This window comes from Lithobates pipiens, unplaced genomic scaffold (genome assembly GCF_037356315.1).
Source record: "Lithobates pipiens isolate NorthernLeopardFrog02 unplaced genomic scaffold, aLitPip1_a1.2 Scaffold_19, whole genome shotgun sequence".
Lineage (NCBI taxonomy): Eukaryota > Metazoa > Chordata > Amphibia > Anura > Ranidae > Lithobates > Lithobates pipiens.
In genome coordinates, this window is record NW_027507764.1 from 312,334,776 (window position 1) to 312,361,383 (window position 26,608).

At 40.4% G+C, this 26,608-nt stretch overlaps 1 protein-coding gene across 6 annotated transcripts in view; it reads right to left on the bottom strand.

Annotated features, from left to right (window-relative positions):
* Positions 1-26,608, bottom strand: part of CDH12 (cadherin 12) — a 1,439,064-nt gene that overhangs the window by 1,210,814 nt on the left and 201,642 nt on the right. The gene's annotated exons all lie outside the window — the stretch shown is intronic.

The following is a 26,608-nucleotide window of genomic DNA, read 5'->3' on the forward strand; positions in this document are numbered from 1 at the left end:
ACTTCTGACGGGTGCTATCCGCACCGCCTTGGACATCCCCGAAGACTCTCAACACGAGCCTTTTGGCCTATCCGGTATTTTCTTCCCCCCCCCCCCTTTTTTTCTTTTTTTTTGTTTTTTTTTCTCCCCATCCCCATCACTGCCAACGCCTGGCACTGACACTGTGACTTGATGTCCTTCTCCGTTTGGCTAAAGATAGCTATCGCAAGCTTATGGTTCTCCATATGTGAACTGTTTTTTTTTTTCTTTGCTTATGTTTGATGTTTATTGATGCTGCTTTTTTTTCACTTTCTTCTTCTTTTAAATGGGTTTTGGGCCCTGGGTGGGGTCTGGTCGGAGTGGTTTGCACTGCGCCCCCACCAGTCTTGGAGTTACGTTTTTTTCTCCCCTCACTCGGAGACTCCCACACTTCCCTTTTAGTTGGGAATTTTACCGGAGATGCTGAATCTCAGGTTTTACCTGCTGGGGACTGACTTGTGTCTTTCTCCCCTGCAGACGGTTTCTTCTGTTACACATGTTTATTTTGTTTTTCTTCAAAAGCTAACCAGAGCTTTCAGGTGGATTTTATGTCTTCTGTTTTTTCTCTACAGGATCGGTCAACTCTTCACCCCTCCCTTCTCCCCTCTTTTTCTTTTATGGGTCTACCAGGGTCCTTCTCCACTGTCTACTTCAGTCCCTCAAGCGGCTGCCTATCCTGCCAGGAATGACCCCTGCCATCGTAAGGCTACGGTAAGATCTCCCTCTATGAAGTATTTGCTTATGCCTCTGACCCGCTATGTCTGACCACGGGACCCCTCCTGCCCTCTGTGTGGCGACACATAATGTGCAGGGTATAAACTCTCATATCAAAAGGAGAAAACTGTTTTAACTTTACCACTCCCACAAGATAGATGTAGTTCTCATACAAGAAACTCACTTTAAGGCCTCTTACAATCCCTCATTCCTGCATAGTCGTTTCCCTCAGTTCTTCCTGTCCAATGCCAAAAACAAAACAAAGGGGGTAGCAATATGTCTCTCCAGGAACCTTAGATTTGCGTCCACAAACGTGGTTGGAGATAAGGAAGGCAGGTTTATTTTGGTTAAGGGATCCCTGGAAGGAATCACTTACTCATTTGTATCCTATTACTCCCCTAATAAGGGTCAATAAACCTTCTTTTGCTCCATGATGTCCACTCTGGGCCCTTTATTGGAGGGTAAGGTAATAATGGGAGGAGACACAAACCTTCCTTTTGACCATTCTCTGGATAAAGCAGGGAAAGGTTCCGCACGCAATAGGAAACCTCCTAAGCAGAGTACTAAAATTGCAGACACTTTGCACTCGATGGGCTTGGTGGACATCTGGAGGGAAAAGAACCCCACATGTAAACACTTTACACACTATTCAGCCCCTCACCAGGTACACGCCAGGATTGACCACATTTTTGTCCAGTCACACGCCATCCCACTGGCTCTAAGGTCGGAAATCAGGGACACCTCATTATCTGACCACTCCATGGTGCTCCTATACTTTCAATGTGCACACAACCCAAGCACTCGCTTTACTTGGCGACTTAATGAGAGTTTTCTTAGTGACCCTGCTCATTGTGCTGCAATCACTACTGACATACAAGAGTATTTCACCTTAAATAAAAATGCCTTCACCTCCCCAGAAGTTTTATGGGCTGCACATAAAGCAGTTATTAGGGGGAAGATCATCCAAATTTCTTCTCAACTAAAGAAGGGTAGGAAGGCGCACATAGATACGCTATCCAAGGAATTCCGTTTGCTAAGCAAAGCCCACAAAAGCAATCCCACTAGAGAATCTTTGGAAGCCCTGCACTCGGCCAGAACTGCCCTCAATTTAGCTCTCACTACTGAGGCTGAAAAGCACTTGAGGTGGTCGGGAGCACGGTTTTACTATCAGAGAGACAAGATAGGAGCAAAATTAGCAGCCAAACTATCCCCGAAGCTTCGGTCCTCCGCTTTCCCGAAAATCAGGGATCCGGACGGGGTTCTGACACAGAATCCCCCCTGCATAATGTCTTCCTTTCACAAGTATTACACCTCCCTTTATAAACACGGCAAGGCAAATCCACGGACTTCAGTGGATGAATTCCTGGACTCTATTCCCCTCCCAAAATTATCTCCAGATCACGCTAGTCTACTGGAGGAACGGATCTCGGTTCCCGAAGTCCTTGAGGTGATCAAACGACTCAAAACTAACTCTGCCCCAGGCCCTGACGGATTCTCTGTGGGTTATTATAAGAAATTTTCCTCGGTCATTGCCCCATTCATGGTTGACTTCTTCAACTCTACCCGGTCTGGTTCTCCCCTGGATAAAGCCCTAAACTTAGCCTATGTTTCTGTTATCCCCAAACCCGGCAAGGACACATCCTTGGTACAAAACTATCGTCCGATTTCGCTCATAAATAATGATCCTAAAATTTTAACTAAGGTGCTTTCCAATAGGATTTCAACATTTATTGCACGGTATGTACACAAGGATCAGGTGGGCTTTATCCCGGGGAGACAAGGACCGGATCAGATACGGAGAGCAATTGACATCATCTCCATCCTTAAATCACGTTGGGATGGCAGTCCCTCCCAAGAAGGCTTTTTACTGTCTATTGATTTACAAAAGGCATTCGATACGCTCATGTGGCCTTTCTTATTTACTGTTCTGGAGAGATGGGGCTTTGGTCCTCTCTTTTTAGGGACCCTCAGTGCTCTGTATTCTACCCCAAGCACCCAAGTCCGTTTACAAGGATGTTATTCTGAGACGTTTCATATTGAAAAGGGCACCAGACAGGGGTGTCCTCTTTCACCCCTGCTGTTCGCCATAGCAATTGAGACCCTGGCTATTGCCATCAGATCCCACCCAGACATCAGAGGAGTACGTTGCGGCCAACAGGAACATAGATGTGCGCTTTTCGCAGATGACCTGCTCCTTTTTGTCACTTCCCCACTGATTTCTACTCCCAACATATTCACACTCTTAGATAAATTCGGACAAGCCTCGGGCTTGAAAGTGAATGCCTCGAAATCCCTAGCCTTAAATGTTTTGGTGCCCCTGAATTTAGTAACTACCCTACAAAAACACTTCCCATTCACATGGTGCTCTGCTACTCTACCTTACCTGGGCATTAACCTAACACCTAGTGTGGACACTCTGTACTCGGCCAATTATCCCACCGCCCTCTCGAAAACTATCTGAGGAACTATTAACCTGGTCACGGCTTGGCCTCTCTTGGCTAGGCCGTGTTTTTGAGATTAAAATGACCTTCCTCCCCCGCCTCCTGTACCTTTTTAGATCCCTCCCTATCCCAATGAAGAAAGCACAAATCCAAACACTCCAATCCAAAATCCTGTAATTTATCTGGGGTTCCAAGGGCTGTAGAGGTTCGAAACATCTTTTATATAGACTTAAAAAGCAAGGAGGTTTGGCATTGCCGAACATCTGGTGGTACTATCAAGCAGCGCAATTGGCCCAGATTTCAATGGTCTACGCCCCGGGGCCCCAAACCTGACTGGGTGTCCATAGAAAGACAAGCGACTCCCCATCACACCATTGACTACCTCATTTGGTCCCCCCCCCTAAAAGCAGACCCCCTATCATGTCACCCACCCTCTCTCATTCGTTAGCCCTGTGTGATCAGCTACACAAAAATCCTGCACTGATCTCGGCTCTCCGACCCTTAACGCACATATTCCATAACCCGGACTTCCCACCAGGTATGAACATCCTGGCTTTCAGTTGGTGGCTCAACAAAGGATTGTTTAGGATTGGCAACTTTTTTAACGCTTCAGGCCCTATCTCTCTTGCCTTTTGCTTGAAAAAACATGAGATGCCCCCTGCCGAAAAATTTAGGTTCGCCCAACTCACCCATTTCCTGCACTCAAGATGGCCCAACAGACCGGATCCCCCGGTTATCACGACATATGAGTCTTGGTGTTCAGACATCGCGAGTCAGAGGGGAGGGATTTCCACAATTTATACATCTTTAGCTTCTTCAGTAGCTAAACCACCCTATGCTTTAGCATGGGAAAATGATCTTAATATTTCCTGGGATAATGACTTATGGTTTACTTGCTTCCAAAGATCCTTCACTGGGATCCTCAACGTATCCCTGATTGAAACTAGCCTTAAACTTATCACTAGGTGGTACAGAGTTCCCGCTCGGCTGGCTCCGATCTATCCCGAGGCGTCCCTGCTTTGTTTCCGCGGTTGTGGTCACGTAGGATCATTAATCCACACATGGTGGACATGCCCACACATTAGGGGCATTTGGAATAGGATATTTGCCCTAATCCGTAAGCTTATGCCGGTTCCGGTACCTCAATGCCCTGAGGTGGCGCTTCTCAACCTCAAAGTGGAAAAAGCCAATAAGCCCTCTCAGGCTCTCCTGTTTTTCATCCTCCTGGGCACCAAAATCACCATAGCAGCACACTGGAAACAAAATACAGTCCCATTTGCGGCTGTGAAACGAAAAATCTCCTGGATTATGGCACAAGAGAAGATTGTTAGTCGCATTTAGGATAGATCCCGCTTCTTTGAGAGGGTTTGGGAACCTTGAGCCACCTTCCACAAAATTTCCCTTTTCCCGGGCTTATAAACTTGATTATGGTCCCCAACCCTGGTTGACCCCCCTCCCCCCCTTCTGACTCCTCTCCTTGTCTCTATCCCTTTTTTTCTTTCTATCCCCCTCCCCCTCTTTTACTCCTCTTTTTTTTGACCTGGCTTTGTGGGGTTTTGAGTTGACTGATCCCATCTCTTCTACGATTTACGCACAATTTGCAGAACTTATTACCCACCGCTTAGTGTGCGCGGTTTTTCAGGTTTCATAGCTGGAACATAGCGCAACTATAGACCTACTTGGTTTTTCTGGGAGCTAAGACCCTAGTGCAGTGATGGCGAACCTTGGCACCCCAGATGTTTTGGAACTACATTTCCCATGATGCTCATGCACTCTGAAGTGTAGTTGAGCATCATGGGAAATGTAGTTCCAAAACATCTGGGGTGCCAAGGTTCGCCATCACTGCCCTAGTGGGTCCAGCTCCGCATTTGAGTATCTGGTTCAATTGAGGTATTTAGTTCTCCATACTTTTCTTGTTTGACTAGTTTGGCCTCTGAAGGTCTTATACTCGTCTGAACACTGATTGATTAAATGGGACTGGGTCGGATGGAGGGGGGTCGCCTGCCACAGCAAGTGCCCTTTTCGGGGTGGTAGGGGACCCTCTGTCATTCCTCCCGGGTTCTCACACAATAGGGGGTAGGTGTGAGCTACACCCTCAGCAATATATGTGTGTATAGACAAATAGTTATTTAGGCCCGCTCTATTGCGCCAATTTAACTGGATTAAGATTACCCACTCCCGGTAGTTTACCTCAATGGTTTTTTTTTTGTTTTTTGTTTTTTTTGTGATCTTTTTTGATCCCGGCCTCATTTAATAACATGTTCTGTTACATTTATCTTTTCGTCCTTTGTTTATTACCTGAACTATTTGACACCATATGTTACTCACATGCATGTACTATGTTGTCTGCTCCTATCTGCTGTTCTACCGCATGTTGATGTTTGATTGATGTACCTTGATTTTTTCTACTTAAAACCAATAAAAATTATTGAAAATAAAAAAAAAGTCCTGTTGTGTGTATGCGGCATAATACAATAGTATTGGTACTATTGGTATTGGGCTTATGTATAACTCTTAAAAAGCTGTGGTTAGCTGCAATGTATATTGGGTCTGATTCATTAACCACTGCCCGACCAGCGCACGACGATGTACGTCGACAGAATGGCACGGGCAGGCATATTGGCGTACATGTACGTCCAATATTCGTTGCCGCCGTGCCATCGGGAGCGCGCCGCTGGCAGCGCGCTCCCGCGCTGGTCGGGACCCCCGTGAGTCCGGTCGCGGGACCCGCGGACTCGATCGCGATCGTCTCACGGAGCGGCCGAATGGAGGAAATGCTGTATAAACAACATTTTTCCATTCTGCCTAGCAACTAGTGACGCTGATCTCTGCTCCATGTGATTGGAGCAGAGATCAGTGTACACTAAATGAAAGCCCAACCCCCCCACAGTTAGTAACACACCCCTAGGAACACTTAACCCCTACACTGCCACCCACTGGTTAACCCTTTCACTGCCAGTGTCATTTACACAGGAATCACTGCATTTATATAGCAGTGATTACTGTATAAATGACAATGGTCCCAAAAATGTGTCAAAAATGTCCGATGGGTCCCCCACAATGTCGCAGTCACAATAAAAATCGCAGATCGCTGCCATTACTAGTAAAAAAAAATAATAAAAAATTATTAATAAAAATGCTATAAAACTATCCCTATTTTGTAAACGCTATAACTTTTGCGCAAACCAATCAATAATCGCTTATTGCGATTTTTTTTACCAAAAATATGTAGAAGAATACGTATCGGCCTAAACTGAGGGAAAAAAATGTTTTTTTATATATTTTTGGGGGATATTTATTATTACAAAAAGTAAAAAATAATGCGTTTTTTTCAAAATTATCGCTCTATTTTTGTTTATAGCGCAAAAAATAAAAACCGCAGGGGTGATCAAATACCACCAAAAGAAAGCTCTATTTGTGGGAAAAAAAGGACGTTAATTTTGTTTGGGAGCCACGTCGCACGACCGCGCAATTGTCAGTTAAAGCGACGCAGTGCCGAATCGCAAAAAGTGGTCTGGTCTTTGACCAGCAAATTGGTCCGGTCTGAAAGTGGTTAAGCTAGGAGTGCACATAATCCATTATCTACTGCATACTCATTTCACCTGATCACAGCAAAAAGACATAATTTGTGAGTAAAAAACTAAATTAAAAAGCTTACTAGATATATCAATACAATTATAAGCAAGACCAAAAGCATATGTCTTAATGGTTGGTCGATAGGATTCTATCCCAAACTGAAACATGCCCTTCTTTGTTCTTTCATCATGTTAATTGATTACCATTAACAATGCCTTGCACATTGCCTTTTCAAGAAAATGATGTAGAAAATAGCACAGTACTACAATCTTTTGAACCCACAATAGTTAATAAAGCCTTCCGTAAAATATTAAGTAACAATAAACAAAATAACTGTTAACATGAAATATTTTAATGCTAACTTATAATGTTTATGCCTACTATTGTTAACTGAAATTTGCGGGTAATTAACATTTCAGTGCGATTTTGTTGACTTTAAAAGTGTCCTTCCAAGAACACTGTAATTACAGAATTGTATGAACAGCACGGAGAGTTTTGTTGAGTCAACTGTAGTACAAGTGCTCAGGTGTGAGCAGCACAAGTGTTTTTATTATTTGTACCATTGATTGTAATTCCATTTCTAAACATTCATTATTGATTTGAAGTTGCAATGTAGCTAACTTTTTATATATAATGTATTTTGAGTTCTATATTTGTTATTCAGAAATGATTTGACATTGTCACTGTGCTTTGAATGCCTGTTTATTATTTTTCATGTTATCCTCTAGGACAGTGGTTCTCAACCCTGTCCTCAAGTACCCCCAACAGGCTATGTTTGCAGGTTTTCCTTTATCTTGCACAGGTGCTTTAACCACTACAATACAGGGCACTTTCACCCCCTTCCTTCCCAGCCCAATTTTCAGCTTTCAGCGCTCTAGCGCTTTCAGTGACAATTGCGTGGTCATGCTACACTGTACCCAAATGAAATTGTTATCATTTTGTTCGCACAAATAGAGCTTTATTTTGGTGTTATTTATTCACGACTCCGTTTTTTTTTTTTTGCGATATAAGCGCAAAAAAAGCGGAAATTTGGAAAAAAAAACAATATTTTCTTTTTTCTACTTGAAAAGAAATCCAATAAAATCAAATTTTGTCATAAATTTAAGCCAAAATGTATTCTGCTACATGTTTTTGGTAAAAAAAATTCCGTTAAGTGTATAATAATTGGTTTGTGTGATCACGGACATATGTACGCAAATGATCATGTACATATGTGTGCAGGTGATCACGTACATATGTGTGCAGATAATCATTGGGACATGTGATTTTAGTGGGACATATGTGGGGGACATGTTTTTATTATTAGGGACATGTGTTTTTATTATTTGGGGACATGTATGTTTTGGGGACATGTGTGTTTTGGGGACATATGTGGGGACTGTGTTTGTACTGTGTGGTGTGTTGTGTGTTTACACTACACTGATGATCAGTGAGTAAAAAGCTGTAAAAAGCAGCCCATACTCACTGATCATCAGCCGGCTGCAGCGTTCTGCTCTCCTCTCCTCAGCGGTGACTTCCGTGTGAGGAGAGGAGAGCCGATTGCCTAGCAACCGGCTGTTTGTTTACATCACATGACGGCCGTGATTGGACACGGCCGTCATGTGATCAGGAGGGCCAATCACAGAGCCCTCCTGCCGATCTGAGATGTGCCGTGTCCGGGTGACACGAGCACATCGGGATCGCGCCGCTGCGCGGGCGCGATCCCGCTACTCCTGAATGACGTTCCTGAACGTCCTATCAGGAGTAGACGGCTCCCACCCGGCCGTATATATGCATTGGCCGGGTGGGAAGTGGTTAAATCAGAATCAATGGCTTGGTATTTTTGGAGTACTATTTTATCTAAGAGAAATTCCCAAAACATGGCCCGTTGGGGGTACTTGAGAACAGGGTTGAGAACCACTGCTCTAGTATATACATCAAAATGGTCCTAAATTCAGACCATGCCAAAAACCCCTGAAGATATACACTATATTGCCAAAAGTAACCATGAACAAATTGCCTTATATGCTGCATATACTAGTGTGATTCTAATACACACTATATTACCAAAAGTATTGGGACTCCTGTCTTTACACACACATTAACTTTAATGGCATCCCAGTCTTAGTCAGTAGGGTTCAATATTGAGTTGGACCACCTTTTGCTGCTATAACAGCTTCAACTCTTTTGGGAAGGCTGTCCACAAGGTTTAGGAGTATGTATATGGGAATATTTGAGCATTCTTCTAGAAGCACATTTGTGAGGTCAGGCACAGATGTGGACGAGAAGGCCTGGCTTGCAGTCTCTGCTCTAATTCATCCCAAATGCATTCTATCGGGTTGAGGTCAGAACTCTGGGCCAGTCAAGTTCCTCCACCCCAAACTTGCTCATCTATGTCTTTATGGACCTTGCTTTGTGTACTGGTGCACAGTCATGATGGAACAGGAAGGTGTCATCCCCAAACTCTTCCCACAAAGTTGGGAGAATGAAATTGTCCAAAATGTGTTAGTATGTTGATGCCTTAAGAGTTCCTTTCATTGGAACTAAGGGGCCAAGCCTAACCCCTGAAAAACAACCCCACACCATAATCCCCCTCTCCACCAAATTATTTGGACCAGTGCAATTTTAAATGACATTTTTTCCTTTGGAAATGTCATTTTGCTGTGGCACAGTAAAACATATGAGATGAAATCACTGCTCCTGAATAAACGGCCATTTTAAAACCTTTTTTTTTGTATTGATACATGTCCCCTGGGGAAGTACCCAGGTCCCTATACACTTTTTATGGAAATAACTTGCCTATAAGGCTTTAAATTAAACACTTTTGATTTTTCACATTCGTGTCCCATAGACTTTAATGGTGTTCACATGTTCACACAATTTTTTTTACTGTTTGTATGTTCTGGTGCGAAACCAAACAGGGGATGTCCGGCTCATCCCTATTTATGATATTAATGGTCAAAAATCAGTGCATATTTTTAATATTTGAAAGTGTTAAGCTTTATCTCAGTTAAATGTTAAAAATGGAAATCTGCTATCAATAAAGGTAGCTATTTCTTTTGACTGTGTGTCAAAGCATGGGGACAAGGTGCTTTGTGGAGGGGGGGCAGAGCCCCCCTGCCTCAAAGCCCCCTCTATGTTGAGGGCACGTGGCCTGTTATGGTTCAAGTGCGGGGTGCTTGCTCATCCCTCCCTTTCCTGACCTGCCAGGCTGCATGCTCCGAAAAGGGCATATTTTCTTTACATTCAGCTGTCAGCAAGAAACCCACTGACACCTGATGAATCATCTGTTGTTAGGATATTGTGACCGGTTTCCCGGCTCGCTCCTTAGCAACCAGCTCAATGCGATAAAGTACTGCATAAAAAATGCTGTAATTACTGCATTATTAAAACGTTACCGCAGTAATTATTTAATGCACAATTGTTAGTGAATTGAACATATAACAATTGTTTCCGCATGTGTGATTTTACTGCAGTGCGGGCGTCAGCTGTAAACCCGGTGCTATTTTTAGCACCACTTTACCATCATTTTAGTGGTGTGGTTAACCCCCGCTAGCAGCCGCAAAAGGGTTAAAACCGCTGCAGCGGCACTTTGTTGGCATTATAGTCGCTCTGCCCCATTGATTTCAATGGGTAGGAGTGGTTTAGGAGCAGTGAATACACCGCTCCTTCACCACTCCAAAGATGCTGCTAGCAGGACTTTTTTCACTGTCCTGCTAGCGCACCGCTCCAGTGTGAAAGCACTTCGGCTTTCACACTGGAGTGAAAGGTGGCTGTTTTTTTTCAGGCACTATACAGGCGCTAATTTTTGCACTTTAGCGCCTGAAAAACTCCCCAGTGTGAAAGGGGCCTTAGTGAATTGACCCTGTAGTGACTAAAACTTGATTTCAAAGTCCTTGTTGTGATATTTGAGGATGATCTAGATCAAGGTACATGCAACTATAGAGGTCAAGGATGGCTTGTTTTAAAGCCCTGTATATATTATATGTATATAGTATACGTATGAGTATGTAATGTTTTAGTGTGGGTATGGTTGCATTTTATGTAGATAAAGAAAGAAAAAAATTCTGCGACTAAGTATGCACCACATTTTGCATTTAACCATTACCTGAGCTGCAAAGATTTAAATGGGTCCCAGTGCCAAGCTAGAAATTGAAGAAAGGATGTGTATATTAGTGGCTGCCCTCAGTAAAATTTCTAACAGTCCATGAACACTCTGATGTGAACCACAGCTTGAAAAAAAGTATGATTTTATTTATTGCTTTATTTTTACAAAAAACATATTTTTCTGCTTTTTCTATCACAACATTCTTCCTCTCTGACAGGGAAAAAAGATGGCTGCATGTTGCAGTAAAAGTAGCAAAGTAACAATCTATGACTGTTATTGACATGATTTGCAACCCACGCTTATCATATGATCAGAAACCACACAGATCTTCTCTGTAGGAGCCAGGGCTGCACGCCGAGTAAGTAAAATAGTGATTTAATACAGACAAACTTTCCCCATATCAAAGCAATCACTATTATTGACTAACTGTAGCTAATTGGCTAATCAAACAATCAGAAACCACACAGAGACTATTCAGGACTGGAAACTGCTAGATGCAGCTTAATGCCATAAATGTTTGCATTTACCGTAGTGCTCAGCTTTAACTAAAAAACTAGTGCTTTCCCTTGCCAAGCTTGACGATGTGTTCACAATAGGGCAGATGCAAAGGTGTTCCTAGCAAAATAACACATTTGAAACAAACTATGCTTGAATATATTTTAAATGTGTAAGTCTGCAACAATGAGAAAGTTCTTCAGCAATTAAATAAACGTTTAATCTTACAATTGGGCTTCCTAATTGAATGCAGATATAGCTTTTGTATTTGAAAAAGTTGGGAGTTTTACTGTCACTTCCCGTCCTTTAGATACTGCATGAAGTATAAGGAAAGTGAGGGAATTCCTGTCTTGCAGTCCACATGCCCACATGCCCTGCCAAAAATGAGTGTTACCTTCCAAAAGTATGGACATAAGACTCTTTACCACCCCTGGAGCCTAGCCAGTGGGTGCTGATAAATAGGAGCTTATGTACCACATATCTGCCCGTCCATAGGGGAGCACTAGGTAGTTTCCACCTCCTGAACTATTTTTTAAGGGTCTCTCAGATCCCTAACTTAGTCACCACACATTCAAAATGCATTAAAAGTAGATAAACACACAACATGTGTTTTAAAATACTTTTAAAATTAAAGAAAAAGTTCCATAAAATAAAGTATTTTAAAACATATGTTGTCTGCTTTTTAAATGTTAAATATTTACTCACATGAACTGATATGTAGCAAACATCAATATGTGCATGTATGTGTGCGTGGGATGTCAGATACGTGCATATTCACAAGATGCATAAAGACAAAAGTAAAATATGACAAGTGTAGGCATCGCACAGATACACACTAATGCCCCATACACACGGTCAGACATTCCGACAACAAAATCCATCGGATTTTTTCCGAAGGATGATGGCTCACACTTGTCTTGCATACACACGTCACACCAAAATTAGATCGTTCTGAATGCGGTGACTTAAAACACGTAGGACTATAAACGGGACAGTAGCCAATAGCTTTCATCTAGTAATTTATTCTGAGCATGTGTGGCACTTTGCCCGTCGCAATTGTCTGCACACGATTGGAATTTAAACAATCAGATTTTGTTGTCGGAAAATTTTAGATCCTGCTCTCAAACTGTGTGTTGGAAATTCCGAAGGAAAAAGTCAGATGGAGCCCACACATGATCGGATTTTCCGACAATACGATCCGATCGCACATTTTCCATCGGAAAGTCCAACCGTGTGTACAGGGCATAACACATGCATATTTTTAGAATAGCTATGTATACTTACTTTAGGTGTTTTTTATTTTTAAACATATTTTACATTCATCTAGCCACATAACAATCACATACAATGCAAATTAGAACAGGCATAAAAGCAAAATGTTTCACCCTGCTCTTTCAGGCTTGTCAATATTATTTTATCCTTGAGCAGTTTTATTACATGGTTGCACCTGTAAGCTTCAAAAATCCTACAGTATATTTGCAGATGTTGAAATGGAACAGTAGTAGGATTGAAAGCTCAGTTTCCACATAATTGGTTTCTATTGTGATATATAATTTACCAGAGCTCTAAAGATTTATATACACACACCTGTTTGCAGCTCAGTACATGTGAGCTTTGTCATGTAGTTACTTAAGTGAAGTTATGACTTTGCAGCTGGGATTTTGACGTTTCATAGCTTTGGTACTTGGCAACAGATGCTTGGGAAATTTGCACAGATGCTTCTCAAAATGTTGGTACAGTGAAGTCAACCAAAGGGTCAGACTGAAATATTATTAAAAACATGAATGATTGCTAAACTAAACCAATTACTTTCACTGCCAGTTGCTATTCAGAGTTGTTTTACAAGTTCCGTGAAATGTTATAAACGTAAATGAATAATGATTATAATGACCAGCATAATATATATATATATATATATATATATATATATATATATATACATACACAGTATACATGCCGCTCCTCAGGGCTGCTTTTAGCCACATCGGTTTTTATCCCTGAAGAGCCGACCCGCCCTAAAAAACGGTATCGGATGATGCATGCAGCTGCCATCCCAATATAACCCCTAAAAGATGAGGCCGCATATGTGCATGCGGTTGGCGGGAAGGAGTTACAGACAGTCATATACACAGTCAATGTGTTTTAAAGAGACAAGGAATAGATAGAGGGAGATCACACAGTGTTTGCAGGGAGAGATAGTTAATTTTATCCTAAAGAGTGCAGCTAAATAGTGCTATATCCAGCACTATATTGTGCTACATTACAGTAAATTGTAGTGTGGTTGGCTACCTAGTATGTCGCCACCAACACTCTGATACCTGGTTCTCTGTGGTGTATCGTGGATTTATTGTGTATTGTGGATTTAGTTACAATTGTGGTGGTCTACATATTATTTTCCACTTCCATCTATGCTCACAGTTCATGGACTCAATAGTCCTTTCTATTTCTTTTTTAATTGTATTGTCTTTTTCATGTTTTCATATTTCTTTTGAGCTTTCAGTTATGTTTAAAAAAAAATAATAAGAAGAAGTTTGAGGTTTAGTATTTTAGGGTTGGGGGGTCTTGTGATTTAAGATTTAGGTTTAGTGTTTAGGTTTTTCTTTTTAGGGAGTATGTATATATGCAGCAGCATAGAATTGTTTCTGACACAGACAAAGCTGCCTTTTGTTTGTAGCATGTTGCCATATATTTGTGGGATATAGTAGGGTGCTAAATCCCCAGTCCCTATATATGAAAAGGTAGAGCTTTTGTACTTGCAGCTAGTAAAAGCGAGCAGCTTCTGCATCTGTACCTAAACCGAAAGATTTACATTCAGAGTAAGGATTTTGGATGTCCAGGCTGGAACACTGGTCAGAGCTGGCAGAGTATTCTCTATATTTTATTTCATGATAAAAATATACTAAGAAGCAATTGTTATGGACAAAATTGTGAAATACGAAGCCCTCTGGGCACCGTGGGTGACACATTAACTCCCACCTAAATTTGACAAGTCCCTATTGCTCTCATGGTTGGAAATCACATAGACCTTTATCAACATTACACTTTAGTCCTCCTCTAGAGGTACCCGGGTCCCCCATCCCTCCCCCTTCCCTTGTTTCTCTCCTTTTGGCCTTCCCCCTTTCTCATACTTCCTCTTACGCCTTTCGTTTATCTGATTTTTATTTTGGTATCCTCCAATGATAATGGACATAGACTACTTGAACCTGATCTTCTACCAACACTTATATATAGCTACCATTGTATTACATAGTTAGTAAGGTTGAATAAAGACACCAGTCCATCCAGTTCAACCCAAGTGAGTGTCTACTCCCTATCCCAGTACATTGCACACTCACATCAGTCCCTACCCTCAAGGAGCCCACAATCCAAGGTCCCCATTCATATACTAGGGCCAATTTGGGACAGAAGCCAATTAACCTACCTGCATGTCTTTGGAGTGTGGGAGTAAACCAGAGTACCAGTAGGAAACCCACGCAGGCACAGGGAGAACATGTAAACTCCAGGCAGGTAGTGTCGTGGTTGGGATTCAAACCAGCGACCCTTTTTACTGCTAGGTGAGGGTGCTAACCACTACACCACTGTGCCGCCCTAACAGGTATTACACTGCTATCTTCAGTCCACTATTGAACCACTGTTTGTATTGCTTATACCTTTCAATAAATACTTTGAACAAGAAAAATATGCTGATCTCTCCCTCTGAAAATGTCTGTCTGTACAATTTTTATGTATTTTATTCTGTAAAACAATGCGCTCTAATTTTAAATTCTTGATCAAAAGCTGCCTGGTATCTCCATCTAAAAATTCAGTCTAATTATAGTGCTTAAATACTATAATGTAGTCACTACAACATTTATGTTTTTCTGAGAAATAGTACACTTTAATTTTGATTACTTGATTAGAAATATGTATGGTATGTGCATCTCTGTGAAATTTCAGCCTAATAATGGTGCTTAACTACTGTGCATATAGTCAGTACAAGATTTTTTGCTGTTTTCTGTGAAGCAGTACTTTATTAAAACCTACATGATATCTCCTTCTGAAAATGCAACTAGCAAAATTGCTTAAATACTGTACATGGAGCCACACTTTCTGCATGTTTCTGTGAAATCATAAATGCCCATTGTGATTCCGTGTTTATAAACCCAACTGTTTCTTCCCTGTGAAACAGTGGCCTAGTAAAAAATGCTTGTATAGTATGGATTAGGGATGCGTTTTGGGTTTCTGGCTAAACAAGATTCAGAAGTCTGTAATTTTGTGGCAGTAGCACTACCACTACAAAATAAAAGAACCCCAGCTGTATCTGGTGTAATTCATTTCTTGATTATATATGCTCTAAACAATCTAATGTTGATATTATTTCTTAAAACCTGCCTAGTCTCTCAGTCCCAGCCTACTAAAACCACTTATATAGTATGCACATTAAGTCTCTAAATGTTTCCCGTTTTATTATGTAAAATAATACACCCTATTAAAACTCACAATATAGGATCACAATGTTGCTTCCACATATACTGAATTTGCAAATGGTTTGCAAGTAAAAACCTATTTTTTAATACAAATTGTTAGACAATGTCTTTTTTTTTGCCTGTAAGCTGGTAAAATATATTGTGTTTTGTTTGCAAAGCCCCTCTATGTGCATCTTGCTTTATAAAGCTGGCTATAAATTGGGGAGGTTGACATTTTTTGCTTTGATTAAAACCTAGGGTGAATGGAGCCTGTACAATATTTCTGGCTATTGTCTCTGAAATAATTTACTCTAATGTTTTTGTCATGAAAACACCTGACTGAACTCTCCTCTTAAAATTTGGCCTAATAAATCTACTTGTATACTTTTCATCAATTGCACAATATTTGTGGCAATGCTTTGTGAATGAATGCACTCATAATTTATATTTCTTGATAAAGCCTGCCTTGTATTTGCAGACTAATAAGTTTGTTTCTCTACTGTGCATCGACTGTACAAAATTTCCAGCTATGTGACTTTTTTTTTTCTCCAATTTAATATTGGATGCATACTTCAATAAGAAAACTCGTTGTACTTTAAAACTCTGCTGTCTGTATAAATTATTATATCCTGCCTTCTTTTATTGGGTTATTTGAGTGAGACTATCAACTACTTTGAAATGTCAGTGTCCATCTTTTCCATTATGCTATCAATGTCCTCCCTCCATATTGTCAGAGGAGCACAGGGAATTGAAGACAAATGGAAAAGTTGTTTTACACTAGAGAACCACATTCAGACAATGTTTCCATAATCACATTTGCAAGACCAGTGTCCGAGCTGGTATTCTTATCTTGCAACAAACCAATTTAATGTTCCTTATCTTGCAAAGGAACCAATTTACATTTTTGAATAGTATTACAAGTATTGTCCAGGTTGCAATGCCATCTCTGTCTGTGTTTTCTTCTTCTTTTTTTTTTTCTTGCAATGAAAACAAAAATGTAAAAAGATAAATGATAAAAATAAAAATAGCCTACTTTCTTTCTTTCTCTCCATGCAGATCACCCGCCTCTCACTTAACACCTTGCAGACCCTGTTTTTTTTTATAAAGAGGATTTACCAAATGTCATGGCAGCTAGGGCAAATAAGGGACACAAATTTCAGATGTTTTGGTGCACTTCACTCTTAAACAAGTATTGAGTAACATCCTACCCCAAAAAAGGAAATGTTTCCTGTGTCAAGAACTAATATGAAACCAAAGCCATCATGTGTAAGGGCTGCCAGCCTATGGCCTTTGGTTTTCCTCCAGCTAGACAGGGCAAGTCAGACACCAGATTTAATAAATGTAATGGCATCTATTGCAAATGGGGTAATTATAGCAAGTGCTTTGGAAGGGTGTGCAACACATAAAGTTCAGCTTTTCTTGTTTCTGCAGCAGGTTTCAAACCAAAGGCACCTTGTGTAACAGCAGTGAACCATTTTATGTTTGGTTTCCCCCCCCTTAAGTTATGCCTACAGTGGATCCAACTCCCATAAGGAAATTCATCAACCTTTTCTATTTAGCTTTGCATTCTAAAATTGAGGAACTTTGATCTTCCCTGTTGATGAGAGCAGGAGATTTCTACACTATTTTCTCCTTAAAAAAGAAAATGTGCAAGCATAATTTCCCACCTCCATTTTCTGGTGGCTGCCCCTACCCCCCATATTGTAGAAGGATTCCAAAAGGATTTACAGTGTCAACCACTGTAAAATGTTCTGCACTGCCACTGGCTAGGATGAAAAAAAACCTGTCTCCTCATATCTCTTCTATCTCCTCTCTCCTCTCAACACTTTGATATAATTGAAATTGTGCAAGCAAAATTTGAGGGTGTTCACCTATGATTGTTTAATGCTGCCTGCCCTTCTCCCTGGAGTTGCCCAGTTCTAAGAAATTTCTGCACAGAAGTGGCGACTTATATCTCATCTGTAACAAGACTTACCTTCTCTCCTACTTCTCAAACAGTCTTACTCGGTATGGATTCCCACCCATGGCCCTCTAACAATAAAGTTATAATCAGACAAATCTTTATAGATATTCACCTAGCAATTACTAGGAAATGGTAAAAGGGGTCACCTCCCCCCCCCCCCCACTTTAGAGGAAGTAGTAAGCATAATCAATGATCATTGTTTGCTTAAATATTCCTTTGCCAAGGCAAACTTACAGATGGAATCCTTCTTAACTAACTTGTGCCCCTGAATGAATGACCCTAGAGGCCCTGGAGATCTTAAATAGGGTTCCCACCCTGTTGAGAGATCTACTCAAGACACTGCATAACAATGGAACTGATCCATGCTGGGAGGCTTTGCAACTAGACTTTTTTTTTAGATGCTGCTCCTTTACTTCCCATGTATACCATTGCCTATGAGTTTATCCTCCTCTCAATACCTTATATTTTGCTTCCTACATTGCCTTACATATCTTATGAGTCATTGTTTATAATCTATTGTGCCCTGTTGGTCATGGTTTTATAACTACTATTGTGACATACTGCTTTTTTAACTGTGTATTCTAAATAGTGTGTTTTTTTTTTGCTTTGTGTTTTGTACAGTGCACACACATACACACACACATATTTTCACGTGTTCTCACTGTAATCAATGGAAACTTGTGACAAGTGAAAATGTATGTCAACAAATTCTGGTGTGTGATTGTTTTATGCACGATGATGTGCAATGCAAGCAAATTATTGACAAACATTTTTTATTGTGTTCCCATTGATTTCATTGGAAAATGCATGTGCAAGAAAAAACATATCTAAATTCAAGTGTCCTAGGCTGAGAAAAAGGCAAATTTTCACACATTTGTGAAAACAGCCAAGAACTACACAGGCAGCAGTAGTTACACAACTATTGTCAAAAGTCATAGGAAACTTGGATACATTAAGTGAGATGTATTTACAATGAAACAAAATCCATTCAAACACCAGCATAGAGCAAATATAAAAAATATAAGCGAACCAAAAAACCCACTGACAGAATACCTGACTAATCAATAACAGAAGCCTAAGTAACAACTATATACAATATATACAGTATATGAAATTCAGAACACTGAAAACCAGGGAAACTGGAGGTACAGGGAGCAGATGGGAAGGGAGAAACAAAACTGGGAATGGGGAACACAGGAGGGAGGGGGCAGGTAACAGACAGCAGGGTACAGGCTACAGGGCAGGAAGCAAGAGCAGGATCTAGGCAAACAGAATGTGGCAGCAACAAAACAAAATGTGGCAGCAGAAGTGATGGGCACTTAGTAGGGGAGGACCTAAGTACCATCCCAGACACCTGCAGATGAACATTGCAATTGCAATTGCAATTACAACCCTCTAACCAGGGAATTACAGCAGGTGATCCTAGTCCTGACAACTATGTATTTTCCGAACAATCAAAAGAGGAGGACCCATCACACTTTAAAGCTAAACAGCACAGCAAAAAAAAAAAAAAAAACATTGTGAATTTCAAACAGGTTAGAGCAGCTTCTATATTCTATACTTATTAGATTTGGTGCAGACCCACAGTGGAAGTCTGTAGCTGCCTCTCAAAGAGAATGTCTGGGCTTCTGATGTGTAATTGTACCTTTAAGGAGTAAAGGGCTACCAGCATGTGGGCCTTCTTTCTGTTTGTGAATTACTAAGTATGTCCCACATAGCTGGTAACTCATATAGTGTCAATTTAGGTGCCAAATTTATCATCAATGCCTTAACACAGCAGAGTGTCTGCACATATTTACAAATGTATACAACCAAAATCTCAAGTGTTAATCTGAGTAGCTGAAACAGATTCGTCTTTTTTTATGCTAGATAGTTTGGAAGTATGCTGGTAACTTCCCTTGCTTTGTTTTGTTTCTTTCCCTGCCCATGTACACATTTCCTTTTTTGCTGATCACAAATAGAATAGAGCTTCTACCGTTGCTGTATTTCTAAGTCAGCATTGCAGTTGAAGAAGTAAATCCTGATCCTTGATAGTGCATGAAAAATAGCAGATGAAGGCATTGGTAATAAAAGTACTGTGATCTCTGTGTAGTAATAAATAAGTAAATGCTACACTTGCATGTGACTAGGAAAACATGCATAAGAAATATATATAGACTAGACATGTGCGATTCGTTTCGTACGAATCTCAAATTCGTACGAATTTCTCAAAATTCGTACGTCGGGAGGATCCGAAATACGAATTGCCGTGCGTCCGAATTCTGTACGGAATACAAACTTTTGTTTACGAATTCCGGATCTCAGTCATTATGCTTATTATGACTTGCAGAAGACTTCTGTGATAGAAGTCAATGTAAATTGCCTGAAGACATCAGTGAAGGACTTTCATCCTCTCTGGGCAGGCTTCCAAGAAAAGAACAAAATGATACAATGTTTCTTCTTCAATGGGCTGAACTCCGTGTGTAGAAGTTTTCAGTTTAACCATTTAAAGACTAAATCTTTTCTGACACTTGTTGCTTACAAGTAAAAATCCAGTATTTTCTGCTAGAAAATCACTCTGAAGCCCCAAAAATTATATATATATTTTTTAGCAGAGACCCTAGGGAATAAAATAGCGGTTGTTGCAATATGTTATGTGACGCGGTATTTGCGCAGAGGTCTTTCAAACGCAAGTTAGCCCTTTATCACGGTGCTGGTGTCATTGCTGTATGTAACGCTGCTGATGTCAGTGCTCTCTTTCGCGGTGCTGATGTCAGTGCTCTCTATCACGGTGCTGATGTCAGTGCTCTCTATCATGGTGCAGGTGTCATTGCTGTATGTCACGCTGCTAATGTCACTGCTCCCTAGAGGTCCACCGGAAAAAAAAGGGCTAACTTGAGTTTTGAAAGACAGCAAATACCACGTCACATAAAATATTGCAACAACCGCTATTTTATTCCCTAGGGTCTCTTCTAAAGTGATTTTCTAGCAGAAAATACTGGATTTTTACTTGTAAGCAACAAGTGTCAGAAAAGATTTCGTCTTTAAATGATTAAACTGAGAACTTCTACACACGGAGTTCAGCCCATTGAAGAAGAAACATTGTATCATTTTGTTCTTTTCTTGGCAGCCTGCCCAGAGAGGATGAAAATCCTTCACTGATGTCTTCAGGCAACTTACATTGACTTCTTTTACAGAAGTCTTCTGCAAGTCATAATAAGCATAATGAGCAATGTTTTTGCCTTTAAATTCATCGTAAAGAACGTTCGTACGCGTTAACGACAATTCGTATTTCGTACGAAACAGAATGGAATTTCGGACACGAAATACGAAGTACGAATTAATTTTATTACGAATAGAAACGGAACAGAACGAAACGAATTTATTGACGGCACCCATGTCTAATATAGACAAGGAAATAATAGTTTTTGAATATTGGTTGACTTTACGCCAATGCTGCCCTTTGATTATGCAGGACAAAGCAATAGGTTCACCTTAAGACACAGTTCACATTTGTACAGTACATTTTTGATGCATTTTAGGGGCATTGCAATCGCACTATATGTGTTTTCATGAAAATGCATGAAAGACACAGCAAGCAGGACTTTCTTTTTTTAACACACTGCACCTAAAGCACACCTACAACACACAGCTGTGAACAGAATCTTCTACAGAATGACACGTACTTACTTTACTTTCATTCAGCTACTTGAAATAGAAGCAAATCATTATGCAAGATATTGAAATCCTAGGTCATGTCTAGCATTCCAGGTATGGACTTCCTGGTGACTGCACTGATAAGTTCAAAGTTATCACATGGCCAACACACATGCTCCTCCATGCCAAAAAGTACCAGGTAATTGTGTTGGTTCCTAAAGCTAAATGGAGTAGCAGGGCAGTAAAGGAGGAGAGAATTTTTACAAAGTGAAAAGAATCCCTCTCTTGGACAGGTGTTGCTCAAACAGGTGTCCACCTTTGGAAATATACTCTCATTTTTTGCTCTGGTGGTTGCATAGACAACAATAACAACTTGAATAGGATTCTTGGCTATACATACACTTTAACCACTTGCTGACCATCAGCAGTACATTTACTGCTGGTGGGCAGATTCCCAAGGCACCACGGTGTACCCGTATGCTCTGCAATTGCCATGTCCGCCAGACACGGCAGATTGTGTGCCCTGTATCAGGCTGCTGTGAGCGGCACAGATACCACATGATCACTGTGTGATCACATGACACATAGTAAACAATAGTCATGAAAGGAAACCATTCATGACATCACATGGTACCTAGGCCAATCACAGCCCTCTGTACCATGTGATAGCTGAGGGCCAATCACAGCATCACAATTGTAAACAATGAATCATAAATGAAAGCCATTCAGTTCAAATGATTGCTGTTACAGTGATCATCACTGTAATGCCCCATACGCACAGTCGGGAACTCTGACGGAAAAAGTCCGATCGGATTATGTTGTCGGAAAATCCGATCTTGTGTGGGCTCTATCTGACTTTTTCTGTCGGAATTTCTGATGGAAAAAGTTTGAGAGCTGGATCTAACATTTTCTGACAACAAAATCTGATCGAACTTTTTCCGATCATGTGTAGAGAATTCTGACGCACAAAGTGCCACACATGCTCAGAAAAAATTTGGCGATGAAAGCTATTGGCTACTGGCCTCTATTTCCCATCGTACGTGTTGTACATCACCTCATTCCGAACAATCAGATTTTCTGACAACTTTGTGCGACCGTGTGTATGCAAGACAAGTTTCAGCCGACAACTGTCAGAAAAAATTAGATGGATTTTGTGGTCAGTATGTCCAACCATGTTTATGGACCATAACAAGCACTCACAGTGTAAAAAAAAAACCCTGATCACCACCCAGAATAGTACCATGTCTGAAATACTATACTTTTCATGCAGATTAAATAATATACACTAATTTGGGTTATTTTTACCAAAGAAATTTCACAGACAACATGTTGGCTTCAATTTTTTTAAAGTTTTCCAGGTATTACAAGTAACAAATAGCCACTTGGGTAACAGCCGTATTGACAGTACAACCAAGGTGTAAGCATTTAGAAAAAAAAAGTTGGCTTAAATTTATGAATAAATATTTTGTTTGCAAAATTGTATAACAGAAACTAAGAAAAACATGTTTGTTTGTTTTTGTTTTTTCAAAATGTGTGGTATTTTTTCATTGATATTGCAAAAAATGAAAAAGAAAAAAACAAAAAACAAACAAACAAACAGTGGAGAATAAATACAACCCAAAGAAATCTCTATTTGTGGGAACAAGAAAAATTCTATAAAATTAATTTGTGTACAGTGTTGCATGACCAAGCAATTGCCAGTTAAAGTAGCACAGTATTGAATAGCTAAACATGCTCTGGTCATGAAGGGGGTAAAAACTCCGGGGAGGTCAAGTGGTTATGAAAAGGACTTGCTGATATTTATTTCGAAATTTCCAGAAAATATAAACAACAATTATGGGATCTAACTCAAATACTATGTTTTCAAATTTCTCAGACTAGCAATGATGTTATGGTAGCGAAAATATAACAACAGTTTAGGAAAACCTTATTTCACCTGAAAGTTTGTAAAATAGTTCACTGGCATTAGGAAATTGGACATTGTTTACTTGGAGAGAGTAATGGTATTCCTGAACCCCTTTCTCCTGTGGCTTGCACTGCTGTACACAATTTACTTTGCCATGTAATAGCACACTAGAACAGCATTTCAAAGCATGCTAAGGTCACCTGTAAGACATACTCCTGCTTTTACTGACCTGGTAAAAATCATGGCATATTAATAAAAATAGACCTGCTTCAAAGATGCAGGTCAGACTGACTGCAGAATTGCTCTAGGGAACTGTTTAAAGCACATACACACATCTATATTTCACATTTTGAAATTCATGGTACAGCATATTATATTTTGTTCTGTCATTTTCCTATAGGAGTGCCCTTTGTTTCATATCAAACCACTTGTCAGTTTTACCAGCAAATTCCATATGGCCTATAATCCTTGTGTGATTACCAATTACACTTAGCTGCCCTCTATATTATGTAATCTTTGCTACTCTTTTAACCTTTGTTTTTCTTTAATATTTTGCACACTGCGATTTTTTGTCTTTTCTGTTGTTTTCTTTTCTTTTTCTTATCATTTGTCCCATAAAAACAAAGGCTGCAGGACTTGCTATACTAAGCATCTGAAATTCTAAAATAAATGTCATCACAATTCTGCTTTTTATATCTGACATATAAGGCTGTATCAGCTGTTTGGGGGTCCTAGAAAAAAAACATAAGTATTATTGTTTGCTTCTCTACTAAAAGAGAAGGACTCAAATGGTGTGGAAACTATATTTTTGCTAACAAGGTATTATCTTTATTGCCAACTATATTGGTATCAAACATGCAAGAATTACCTGTACATTTTTAACATGTACAAATGATGGAATATGATAACTAGAAAGGCCATGCTTTGCTCATCTTTTCTTACTACTACTACTACTATTAAATTTGTAAATCAGTACTGCTTGGACCTTGAAGAAGGGAACATACCCCGAAAGCTTGTCCTGAAAAATTGTATGTTAGTGCAAATAAAAAAAGTATCACAGACAGTACTCAATTTTCTCTTACTACTACAGTAAATGAAATCAGCTATAAGAAAAGGAGTTAACAAATCCCATTTTTCTTGAGAGTGTACAACCTAATATAATTAATGTTTCTTGTAGCAAATGTAGCTACTGAGAGGAAAAAGGACAAAAAAACCCATTGGCTTTTATAAGGCCTGAAATAATAAAAAAAACACTCACTGCAGTTTTCCTCTGCAACTTCTGTCAGTTGGCATCTTTACTGTTATGCACCCTTCTATGTCCACCTAGTTTAGATATACAATGTGATGTATGCATAGCCTAGTCTGCAGCACTTTCAGAAAACGGATTCTGTGTCTGGCAGCAGAGGAGACCTTTACATCTACATAGCTACAGGAGGAGACTTTTTACACAACATAGAGCAGCCAATGTTAAGTATAGTCCTCGAAAAGGGGTACATGGGAGAAGTAGACTGTTCCATACTCTGGGGAGAAGTGTGAAGAATCATGAAAGGTGTAGTTTCTACAGAGTGAGTTGGCTTTAGATTTTAAGAAAAGATGTCAGTTCAGAAGGCACTGTAGTAGAGAGGAGGAGAAGTGTTTTAAATATCCTAACAGAATAAAAACCTAAAAAATACAGCGCTGTTCCTATGTAAACTTAATGTGAAGTAATGAAACAAAAAAAAAAAAAAAAAATTGTGAATTATAAACGCAGCAGCAGCTTTAACCGTGAGATACCCACAATTCAAATAATTATTTCCAAATAAGCTGCGCTATACTGATCCGATAAATGCTATGTGAAGCAAATGAGTGAATAAATAAAGCATGAAATCAAAAAATATTAACAAAGTGCAGACAGGGAAATGCATATACTAATGTTCAAATATTAGTCCATCATCCCATCAACAAAAAACGTTTTGCTTGTAATCTCCAACGTGTTTTAAACACACCACACCGATATAGGAAAAGTGTCATCAGAGTTTGCAGGAAAAAAGAGGACTTCCACCACCAACACTACTGCCGCTTACCAGCTACACTGATCCCATCTCAGAGACCAGATATCGCCAAATCAAAAACGCTTCCTCTGAGTCAGGACTGCATGGAGGGTGTATCCTCTTTAAGCGCTTGGTTCAAATGGTTAGAAGAATCCTACGGCCACACCGCTTATTCCAATGGTTAGAAAAATCCTACGGCCACACCGCTCATTGCCCAGCACATATAATAACGAAAGGAATCGCCATAGTGTGATATAGTCACGAAATTTAATATAATAAAAAAGATTCCCTGGAAGACGTTACCTATAACGAAACGGCGTAGGGAGGAGCGACGTACTGACGTCACCGCGATCTACGCTGGACCCGGAAGCGACGGGCAGCGTTACTAAGCCGGCCGGCAAATTTGTTTGTTTTACAAAGCAAAGTTTTTTCTACTTGATGTAAGTGCAATCTTTTTTATTATATTAAATTTCGTGACTATATCACACTATGGCGATTCCTTTCGTTATTATATGTGCTGGGCAATGAGCGGTGTGGCCGTAGGATTTTTCTAACCATTGGAATAAGCGGTGTGGCCGTAGGATTCTTCTAACCATTTGAACCAAGCGCTTAAAGAGGAAGTAAACCCTTCCAAACAACTTGGACCTATAGGTAAGCCTAGATTAAGGCTTACCTGTAGGTCCAAGCAATATCTCCTAAACCTATATGGTTTAGGAGATATTTGCCCGAAAATGGGCACCGCTGTCTACGGCGCATGCGCCGTAGACAGCGGCGCGCATGCGCACTAAATGCGGCAAATCCAAGAATGGATTTGCCAAATTTGTCGACTCCCGTGCGCATGCGCGGGAGTGACGTCATCGCGGCTTCGCCGTATGACAGCGGCGGAGCTGCGAGGCGCGACTCCCGTGCGCATGCGCGGGAGTGACGTCATCGCGGCTTCGCCGCTGTCATTGGTCGGAGCTGCGAGACGCCACCAGCAAGATGGACGCGGCGGACTACAGGGATCAGCGGCGACTTCGCTGGCTCCTGTGTCAGGTAAGTGACACATAATGAGCTACTATGCGATGCATAGTAGTCCATTATGCTTTACCTTTGCAGGGAAAAAAAGAGGAAGTAAACCCATCAGGGTTTACTTCCTCTTTAAAGAGGATACACCCTCCATGCAGTCCTGACTCAGAGGAAGCGTTTTTGATTTGGCGATATCTGGTCTCTGAGATGGGATCAGTGTAGCTGGTAAGCGGCAGTAGTGTTGGTGGTGGAAGTCCTCTTTTTTCCTGCAAACTCTGATGACACTTTT